The following is an 11,788-nucleotide window of genomic DNA, read 5'->3' on the forward strand; positions in this document are numbered from 1 at the left end:
CAGCCCCAGGCTGCAGCTTCTGGGGGGTCCACGCGAACCCGGGATCGACAACACCCTGTGTCCTGCATGTTTACCATGTTTATCCCCCGCCACTAGCAGCTATACAATAGGTGTCCCGCGAGGGGTTTTAATATCTAAACCGAGGCCATCTGGCTCTTAGCACCCTTACTTCTGATTCCTGCCTAGCCCGATAAGCCACCTCTTCTAGAGACCCTTACCTGCTAAACAAACCATTAATACCGTGCCCCTGCTAGGGTTCCTGCCCCGTGGTGTCCGGTGGCCCTTCAAACCAGGCTCCTTGGCTGTCGCTGCTGGGAACGGGAGCTGACAGGCTGCCGTCGTTGTCTGGCACCGACCTTTGCTCCCAGCCTTACTGGGCGCTTTCCTTAGTTTCTCCACGCCCGGACGTCCTTGCACTGTACAAACTATCAGTAGCACAATTACTGACTTACTTTATAACATCTGGCCTGACATATTTTTGCCAGATTCCCCCTCCCAATAAGCGAGGCCTAATTCCTCACTTACACTATGATGGTGTTTAATATTGTACTTAGGCACTGACAGCCAAATTGCTTCATTTATTGTATTCTACTAATTCTTAAAATTGTTTACCCCAATGAATTCTATTTCCAAAGGCACCATGTGCAGATACGGTTTTACTGCCCCCGGTCGACGCCCTGCGCAGTTTCTAACTATTCCAGTTTAAGAAGAAAACTTAATCACTACTATACATACTATGCCGCTGCAGTTGCTTCCCGTAGCCACTACCGCTAAGTAGGTCGCGTGACTCGGACCCCAGCATGCTAACTTACCCGTGTATAACTTCATTCCCAAAGCAACCGTGGGCCGATATTATTGTACTGCCCCGGGCGTCGCCCTGCGTAGGCCCGGTTCGAACTTGACTAAAACGCCCCTAGAATAAGGATTGGCGGAACATCTATTGCATGGCTGTATGTGGCGGGAGATAAGCATGGTAAAGGGGGACACTGCATTCTGTTGTATTTTAGTGAATTTTACCTGACTTAGGCAGGGTCCACAATGTGAGCCCAAGCGAACCACGGGATGTGGCTAGCGTAACCACGGGGGGTTGTCTACCCCGTGGCCGGTTCTGGATCCTGCTCCCTCCAGAAGATCTGAAGCCTGGGGCTGGTAGCAAAGCCCCGCAAAACAGCAGCATGGGTGCCGTAAAGTAAGCACATGGTAATGGTTTCACACCCCGGCGACCATGCTGACTCAGGGGTAAATGAAGGTTTGCAGCGGGAGCTCAGACACGTTGTTGCCAGCTAACATGGGCCAGCTTTTGGAGGGATTCAATTTCATGATTAAGCAGTTACCCCCCCTTAAGGAGGGGTTGAATTTCATGATAAAGCAGTTACCCCCCTAACCATTCTTATCTTCCGCCAATCCGTGCCCATATCATGCCAAACTTTTACCTATATCTTTTTATCAGTCTAGTAAAAATGAACTTGACTGATCATAAGCCTTGTGTTTTTAGTATGAGGGGGGATATTTGTGTTGCATGGTTGTTGGTATTGTCATAAACACATTTCGGCTTTAGCCATAAATGATTTTATGACAAGCAAGACAACCACTGCAAATGGTCCGTTTGAGGAAAGCTTAAGCAAGCGTTTAATTCTCAAACGGTTTGCTTGACCCTATTCAGTTTGTTCCATACCTGTGTCCTACTTTTGGAAGGGACGCACATACAGAAGCTGAAAGGAAAAACCCACCCTCCTTCCCCATTTTTAATTTGGTCATTGATTTTGAGGGACATACCTGGCTCGTTAACTTGGTTGGTAAATAGTGTTTTACATGTTTTTAGCAGTTGCTGGCGGATATTACCTGTGTGTTATATTAGTTAGTTATGTTAGGGGTTATCTTTACGAAGGCACGGTAGGCTATGTCTAGGTGTCCATATGTAGCAATATCTTTCTTAGGCTAGTATAAAATGTTAACATCCAGAACTTTTTATAAACTGTTGAGCAACACAGCGTCTTTATAGCTGTTTTATTTAAACTGTTCCACTGAATCCCACACAATGTATATTTTTTTCTTTCTTCTTTTTCTTCATTTCCTGGCTGCAACTCTCTATATATCATATGCATAACTTTTTTTGCGGGAGTAGGCTTTTATGTGTGTGGCCTTTTTGGGCCATTTGTGCAGTCATACTTCCTTTTGGGGTGCGGAACCTTTTTTTGATGCTGAAACAATTATCCACCTGTAAGTTTTACTTTGTTATTACTTTTGGTTTTGATATTAGCATAAAAAACATGAATATATATTATAAAAAGCATTTTTATAATATATATTCATGTTTCCGTTTGGAGCGTCAAAGCTGTTTTTGGCTCACGTAAGTGTAGCCTATGCGATGCTAACTTTTGTCTGTCTGTGCGTGCGTGCGTGCGTGCGTACGTATGTATGTCTGTGGTAGAAACTTTAACATTTGACTGAACACCGAAATACTAATTTTACCTGGTTATTATTCAAGCAACAGCTTCAAAGTATTGAAGCAATGATCAACATTTCGTCGGCACGTATGTAGTTAAAGTGTGTATCCAAAGAAAACGGGTGGTGGGGGGTTTTGGGGGGGGGGGGTAAAAAAGCTGACTGGTTTGTGTCGTGTGTGGTATGTAGACCAGGTCAGGGGTCAAGGTTAGGTGAGATCGTGTGAAGGATTGTGGTGTAGATACAGTTATCACCGAGCTGCAGTTCGCCGATTCGGAGAAGACGACTCATGATTTCACGTTGTTCGGTTTCGTAGCTCCAGAAAAATAGATAAAGAAGATACCAAAGGAGATTTCCTACAGGTTAATCTGCACAGCGTGTTTCCAGTGTCTGCGCGTGGAAGCGCTGTCGAAAGCGCAGTGTCGATCTGGCCATCTGGCAGTCGTGTCCCCGTAAGTAGGCTACAGACAGACAGATCTAGATCTAGTGTCTCGCACTCTTGCACCGTGTCACCTATGCTTACTGTATGTGTGACGGAGTGATTGAGTTTGTGTTACTGTTTGTCGATTTCTTACGTGAGCCTTGAAGGCTTCCCCTCTTGTTCTTATTTAAAACCACAGAAATAATATTAGTGCTAAAGGGCTGAATTCTTAACTACTTGAAATTATACCATTTTAATATAATGATGATGAAAAATATCAGAATCTCAGCAGATATATATGAAGTACAAAGTATTCACAATCTCGGTTGTTTTAGTTGTAGACTTGTGCATTCTATGAAGGACCTTTCCATGTGTGAATTTTTTTTTTATCAACTTTCATCAGGTCTTCTTATTTTAGAAATTAGAGAATGTATTGGAAAATTGTTCTTGAATAAATTACTGGATTTCGAAATTCTAGATAGTTTCCAAAGTGTATGTTGTCTTGCTTTGCTTACTGGTCAGCTAAAACATATATAAGTTCTATTTCACTTCAGAAATACATGTGCCACTTTTTTTATCAAGTAAAAAATCCAGTATTCTTGTTTCTCACTTATTCAATGTATGCATTTTGACTGAAATGTTGCTTTTGTAAATCAGTTTTGTCTATACTTTGCCTGGTACGTAGTAGTTCGATGGTAGTTTGGCTTTGTTAATATGCACATCCATTTAAAAGTAGCTCAGAATCTCAGTTGTTATCACATGTTATAGTTTATTCTTGGCTTTTGGGGTACAATAAAAGAGTGATACTGAAATATTTCTTATTTCATATTATGAATTAATTGTGTGTGTGTGTGTGTGTGTGTGTGTGTGTGTGTGTGTGTGTGTGTGTGTGTGTGTGTGTGTGTGTTTTCTGATTTTTGTGATTGTTATGTCGTTTTTTTATTTGTGTATATCGTCAGATTACTCCCCTTTACTTTCGCCGTCGATTGCGCCCAACATATAGTGTCTCTGAAGATTGATGCACGTTTAAGACCCGCTGAAGCAGACGCTTTTTTTGTTGCATTCTTCTCATAACAGTACACATCTTTCTGTTAGACGGTCACTCGATCTAACATCATTCATGTTGATCGTTAACGGGAGAAAACTCATGACTACTTTATTTATAGTGATTGCTTGTAATACTGACATTTTTGTTGTTTTGAAGCTGATATCTTATGTTGCACATGATGGCATCAGATTGTAATATCTGTGTTCTGCGCGAAGTTAGAATCCGGTTTCATTCTAGAATGGACCGGGTCCAGGTTGGAATTCTAACCCTGCGCAAGTACAGGGGTGCCATTCTAGAATGAAACCCTTGTTGCTGGTCCATTCTAGAATCGGCCGTGCGCAAGGTTGGAATTTGGGTCCAAGTTGGAATAGTCATTTCAGTTAGACTATCACAGCCAAAGCCACAAATGTGGATTTTCTGTTTGTTTTTGTTTTTTGTGTGTTTGGTTGGGTGTTTTTTTTCGGGTTTTTTACACTTTACTCAAAGACATCGTGAATTGGGATTGTGATGTTCTGAAAGTGATTACGATTTTGAGAGACACTCAGCACTGATCGCTACGAACGGAAATTTCCGGACTGACAGTGTTTTGCCGATCTCGCTTGTAACTTTTAATCTTATTCATATACATGAAGTTGGTCTTCTGAATTGTGAAGATAAAGTCTTTAGCTTTGTATCGATATATAATATGACTATATAGTTTGAGCGAGGGAAAGGCTTTTTTTAATTTTTTTAAATTTTTTTTTTAACTAGCTTTAACGTTCTATCAGGCATGCGCCTCTTAAGAACGGTGCTGCTTTGACCACAAGACTCGCAGCCATAGCAAACCCCTCGTTATGAGCGCCGACCACAACGAAAGCAATTGGCTGCGGTGGGCCCCACGAAAATCGGCAAAGGCGAGGCTAGTTTCTGTAGAAAATCGTCTCTGTTTTCTCCAAAATGACATATCATCCCATAACTGGCGTTTGTATTTCGACATAAGGTCTTGTAGCATCTAATCATCGATTTCATTCTTTCATTTGATTCATTTGTGAACGCTGAGCTTCGAGTATTTAAGCTTTTCAGGGAAATTTTTTGAAAATTCTGACTTTCCACAGTTATTACGGAAAATCAAGCTTGTCAATCAAGATGCTGTGAATTGGAATGTCATTACTAATCATTAGTTGACCTCTGGCTCAAGTGGTGTCATCTTGCTACACGGTTGAATTGCAATTCGTCAATCTCTGCCGTCACTGGGCACTGAGAACGTCAGGAGCCTGTATTTTTTTCAAGGGCAATTAGAGGTTATTTGAAAGTATGACATGGTATAATGTTGTGATTTTGGAGAGAAAAATTAATTGACTGTCATTGCAATGAGGCTTGGTCAGAAATAAAGGGTATTCACTGATTTTAAGCTACAATTCAGTTGCTTGGAAATGACAGACCTCCAATCCATTTGTAAATCAAGTGAACTCTCTTGAATGATTGGTACTTCCTCTACAAATAAATGTGCACCAGGATATAATTCTTGGAACTTTGTTCTTTTGTGTAGTAGTAATGCAGGGTTGTAGGAGTTTGAAACGTGGGCATATCACAGTTTGGAAGGTAGGGATTCTGATAGATTAAATAAAAACTGTCAAACTTTTAGGCATGGAATTCCCCTTTGAGAGTATTTGTTGTGGTAGTACTACTACTATGAATTGCTTTCAATGTTTTCCCATAATATTATAAAACCAGACAAAAGTTGTTGTTGATTTCTGTTTTTGTTAATGTCAACTTTTTTTTAAACCTGTGACAACAGCTCTATAACTCACTCTGTCCTTCTGTTGGTCTGTCTGTCGGTTAGTCGGTCTGACCGTCTGTCTGTCTGTCTGTCAAAAAACCGGACATTTCCGAGAGGGAGACAGCGCTGACATTGCAAGCGGCCGCAACCGGCTCTCATCACAAAAACAACTGCCCTGCAAACATTACCGCCCTGGTAGTCCCCCTTGCTATGGTCTGCCTTTGTTTATTGCGTACTCAGGAGTGTCAACTGACTTTCTTGACATGACATGACATCGCAAGATCGCCAAAGGATTTTTTTCAGGGGTAGACAAATCAGCCCCATTTTATCAAAGGGAAGGTGCAGGTGGAGATAATTCAAGGGAAGACAACTGTCTTACCTACAAACATTACGGCCCCCGGCGACTGGTGAATCCGGTTTCATTCTAGAATGGCACCCCTGTACTTGCGCAGGGTTAGAATTCCAACCTGGACCCGGTCCATTCTAGAATGAAACCGGATTCTAACTTCGCACAGAACATCTATAATGTTCAGCTCACTTCAACTTGATTTGTGCTATTATAAAGATAATTTTGGCAGAGAGTTTGTTAAGTTACCCAGTGTTTCATCAGTTATGCTCATCACTGTAGAATAGTGTTGTCTGATGCAACTACCATAATATTATTCCAGTCATGCTCTAGGCATACAAACACTTCGAAGACGGTTTCAATGAACAGCCGATTTATTTTGTACTTCTCACATGGCCGTGATACAAGGGAGAGCAACCCCCCCGGTTCAAGGGCAGTAACTCTATTAATACACTACAATCCCTTTCTTTCTTCATTCATTTTTTTCTCTTTTCAAATAACTGCAAACATGATTACTGACTGCAACAAATACGCATTATCATTTTGACTCCCAACTCTTGACTACAAATAAAACACAATCATTTTAAGTGAAAGAGAAACAATCTGTTTCTTTCAAACAATAATCTCAATGTAACTTCAAAAACTTACATTTATCAAACCATGGACATGGAACCAATATTTGGCACAAAACTGCTTCCATACTTTCAATTTATCTTCATTCACTCGACAACATAATCTTGGAATTTGTCTGGCGCTTTTCGCACTCTCCCAGACCTTCTCAGTATGTCAGTGTTTTCTGCTTTGTTTGTGTCTTCATGAATGATGTCCTCTGTGTGAGAGTTTGTGTTTGTACCAGTTTGTATGCCTGTATCTGTATTTGTTGTCTCTCCTGGTTGTTCGCGAGTAACAAACTTCTTTGTGTGTGCTACATTTCTTTTGTACTTTTTCGCTCCATCTGGTGACTGAACTACAACCTGAGAACCTGTTTTCTCTAGGTCGGAGTCAATTTGTCATGTTTCTTCTGTTGAAGGAGTACAGCGTCCCCTACATTCACATCAGACTCTTTTGCACACCGTTTCATGTCTGCATATTCCTTCCCCTTTTCCTTTCGGAATTTGTCACGGTCGCGAATGTTTTCTTCAAGCTCTTTTCTCGGCACCGGATCTAATTCAGGTAACTTGGTTCGAATCTTTCGCTTGAACATGAGTTCAGCTGGTGTTGCACCAGTCGTTTGATGTGGTGTACTGCGGTACGCGATCAAGAACTTGTTTAGTTCGCGTTTTAAGGTATTAGAACACACCTGACAGTACGCTGGAGTAGCCTCCCTTCCCGGATTTAGAACGCGTTTCGTGTCGTAACAGATTATCCACTTATTAGCCATATCCGTATGCAAAATAATGAAATAAACATTAGGAAATGTCAGAAGTTTACAACCATCGACATTCTCTATCAGTGCAATAAAAAACAATCGTTAGAACTTGCATTTACGACATGTCGTGCGTGAGAACGTGTCACTGTAAACAAGCACTTCTTGCCTGGCTGAAGAACCATACGAGTCAATCTAAAACAGACAAGTAATGGAAAGCAGTCTGCGGATAAACATAACAAACTGCTGATGAAAAAGTGTGTTCGTCCCTGCTCAGGATAAAAGACATTGGACTGATGACAATAACGTGGCAGCGTTCACGCGAACAGATTTTTTTCAGATTATCGCTTCTACATTTTATTGCACGTACTTGGGGCAGATCAGAATTTCACACTGGAAGATGACAAATTGGTCTTGTGAGTTGAGAACCACATGTTCTTTGCCGACAGAAATCACGATGGGACAAGATGCAGATTGTGTTGAAGAGATGTTTGCAGATTATCGCATCTACATTTTATTGCTCAGATCAACGCACGAAGTTGGGGTAGATCTGAATTTCGCAATGCCGGAAGACGACAAATCGGTCTTTTGAGTTGAGAACCACATGTTCTTTGGCGGCAGAAATCACTATGGGGCAAGATGAGGATTGTGTTGAGGAGGTTAATACTGACTGACTTTAGATGAAGAGTTCCTAGACCTGGTTTTTGTAGAGAGGCATCATGATGATATCCTGTGTTTTTTTAACGTTCTTGGTGACAACGCACCAGAATCGCACGAAGATCGAACTCTCGAAGAAAACAAGTTTATCGCTGAACATCGGAAATGTGAAAGTATTACTCTTCCTGTCTGATCAGTCTCCCCGTTAAATCTACAGGCTACATTATTTATCAGGTAACTTACCAAACCGGAGTGTGTGTGTGTGTGTGTGTGTCAGTGTCAGTGTGTGTGTGCCGGATTACCATCATTAACGCACTTTTGGACTTTTCTACGTAAGGCCTAAAAAAAAAATAGGTGTGGTTACGGTAACCCGACCTACCCTATTTTTAGGGGCCGATCCTATAACTTTTTATTACATTTGTCAAAAAAAAAAAAAAAACGAGTGCAAAAAACGCAATGAAAGCGAAAGCGCCCGAGTCGCACACTTATTTCCCTGCCAAATAGGTTTAATTTGTACACATTAGAAAAAAAAGTAAAAAAAAAAAAAAAAAAAGTGATTGCCTACCTACCTACCCTATTTTTTTTGGCTATGTTACCGTAACCACACCTATTATTTTTTTTGGCCTAACCTTACTATGCCTGCTGTGACATTCACGAGGATTATTGTGATTCTTGGACAATCGTGTGCCTGTGCTGGACTTGCAGGAAGACAAACGGCGTCGGAACGTATTATACGTGCTGCCAAGTGTGCATGCCCAGAGCGCAGTGTGAACCGAGAGTGAATGTGTCATTGTGTGGAAGTTTTGCTCGATTGATTTATTCATGATTTAATTTGCCTTTTGGTTCAATAGAAAAATCTGTGTACGTTATACTTTGTATTTTGTGGTGTGATTCGCCCGAGTGCGAGACCCCCATCCCCGAACGCCTCTGTGGGTAGAATTGTATAATTGTGTGAGTAACGTGAGTGTGTAGATGAGAATGTGTAGATGATAATGTGAAAGTTGCTTTGGACCCAGACACACACAGCAGACTTCAACGCAACAGCTAAGTTTCAGCCTGACAAAGAAATTCGAGTGACACAGCTAAGGGCTGTACTTGTTATTTCTCTATTAAAACAAATGTTTCAAGATCTTTAGGCCAATAAAAAATAAATTGTCTGTTTCTAATAACATGGGTAAACAAAATAGGGTAGGTAGGTAGGGATTTTTAATTTTTTTTGCCAGGATAGAATTCTTCAAAATAACTAAATGACACAAAGAGACAAGACTCGCTATAGATAAATTTATAAACAAAAAAATGTGACAAAGAATATAAAATGATTGTTTTACCTGGTCTGGAATCTTCAGTAGTAATTGCATAAAAAAAAGTCTGATATATATATATTTATCAATTATCATGTTAACTTTTTCTTAAAATGGGTGCGCTAAATCCTAGTCTGTTTGTTTTTAATGGACTAAGCAATCCTTGGACTGACAGAAAATATGTATTTTAAAAATGTCCAGTTGCAAATTACTTTTTTTTCTAATTGGAAGAGAATATACACTCTTTTGTGTTCAAATGGGTAGGGGGCAGGGGTGGTAAAAGGATCACAGTTCAAGATTGTGCGCGACAAGAGGTGTGTTTCTTTTAACTGTGATAAAGAGCGACAACTCAACTTGGTATCTAACACTATTTCTGAACACTGTAACCACTGTAACCACTTTAGCACTTTTAATTTATTTTTTCTGTCTTCCAAACTTCTTCTTCTTCTCCTCCTCTTCTTCTTCGTTCATGGGCTTAGACTCCCACGTTCACTCATGTTTTTAGCACGAGTGGATTTTTACGTGTATGACCGTTTTTACCCCGCCATTTAGGCAGCCATACGCCGCTTTCGGAGGAATTCCAAACTTCTAATTCAGCTTCAAAAAATGAGAAAAAAAAGGTGTTTTTTTAATTCAACAGTTAAATCACTATGTTGGATATTCTATTTTGCTTCCCTATTTATCTTAAGTTTTTGATCATCTGATTACCTTGCTTTCCTATTTGTAAGATAATATGCACTCTTTTCTGAAAAATAGGTAGGGGGTGGGGGTAGTAAAAGCATCAAAGTTCAAGATTTTGCGCGACAAGAGGTGTGTTTCTTTTAACTGTGATGAAGAGGGATAACTGAACTTGGTATCTAACACTATTTCTGAACACTGTAACCACATTAGCACTTTTAATTTTTTTTCTGTCTTCCAAGCTTTGAATTCAGCTAATAAAATGAGTAAAAAAGTGGTTTTTTCTGAATTCAACAGTTAAATTACTATGTTGGATGTTCTATTTTGCTTCCCTATTTCTGTTCTGAAGTTTTTGATCAACTGACTACCTTGCTTTTCTATTTGGAAGACAATATGCACTCTTTTCTGAAAAATGGGTAGGGGGTGGGGGAAGTAAAAGCATCACAGTTCAAGATTTTGCACGACAAGAGGTGCGTTTCTTTTAACTGTGATGAAGAGGGATAACTCAACTTGGTATCTAACACTATTTCTGAACACTGTAACCACTTTAACACTTTTAATTTATTTTTTTCTGTCATCCAAGCTTTAAATTCAGCTTATAAAATGAGTAAACAAGTGTTTTTTTTCTGAATTCAACAGCTAAATCACTCTGTTGGGTGTTCTTTTTTGCTTCCCTATTTCTGTTCTGAAGTTTTGGATCATCTGATTACCTTGCCTTTCTATTTGGAAGATAATATGCACTCTTTTCTGAAGAATGGGGAGGGGGTAGGGGTAGTAAAAGCATCACAGTTCAAGATTTTGCGCGACAAGAGGTGCGTTTCTTTTAACTGTGATGAAGAGGGATAACTCAACTTGGTATCTAACACTATTTCTGAACACTGTAACCAGTTTTGCACTTTTAATTTATTTATTTCTGTCTTCCAAGCTTTAAATTCAGCTAATAAAATGAGTAAAAAAGTGGTTTTTTTTTCTGAATTCACCAGTTAAATCACTATGTTGCATGTTCTATTTTGCTTCCCTATTTTTGTTCTGAAGTTTTGATCATCTGACTACCTTGCTTGTCTATTTGGAAGATAATATGCACTCTTTTCTGAAAAATGAGTAGGGGGTGGGGGTAGTAAAAGCATCACAGTTCAAAATTTTGCGCGACAAGAGGTGTATTTCTCTTAAAATTTGTGAAGAGGGATAACTCAACTTGTTATTTAACACTATTTCTGAACACTGTAACCACTTTAACACTTTTAATTTATGTTTGACTGTGTTCCATGCTTCAAATTGGGCTTCAAAAATGGATACATAAGGGGTTTTTTCCAAATTCACCTGTAAAATCACTATGTTTGATGTTCTATTTTGATTTCCTATTTCTCTTCTTCAGTTTCTGATCATCCGATTGTTTTTTTGTTAACATATTCACAATACAATATCACAATTTCTTCAGTAGGGTTTGCGTGAAAAAATCTCATACCTATGCTCAAACTTCAGTCGCTATCTCAAAATTTTGCGCGACAAGCTCTATTCATTTTGTTTTTTTCTGATAAACAAAACACTGAACTAACATAAAAACAAACCTTTAAAACTGCCTAACCACTTTGAAATATGGCCTCAGGTGTGAACTCCAGCCTTAAGTCTTTTTTCTGAGCATGAGCAATCTTGAGTGTTTTGAGGAGTGTACGGTTTTGTCTTTCAACCTCTCCATTGGCTTGCGGCCACAGCGGTATAGTTTGAATGAGTTCTATGTTGTTCACGTCTAGAAACTCTTTGAACTCA

The sequence above is a fragment of the Littorina saxatilis genome, linkage group LG17 (genome assembly GCF_037325665.1).
Source record: "Littorina saxatilis isolate snail1 linkage group LG17, US_GU_Lsax_2.0, whole genome shotgun sequence".
In the NCBI taxonomy this organism is placed as follows: Eukaryota; Metazoa; Mollusca; class Gastropoda; order Littorinimorpha; family Littorinidae; genus Littorina; species Littorina saxatilis.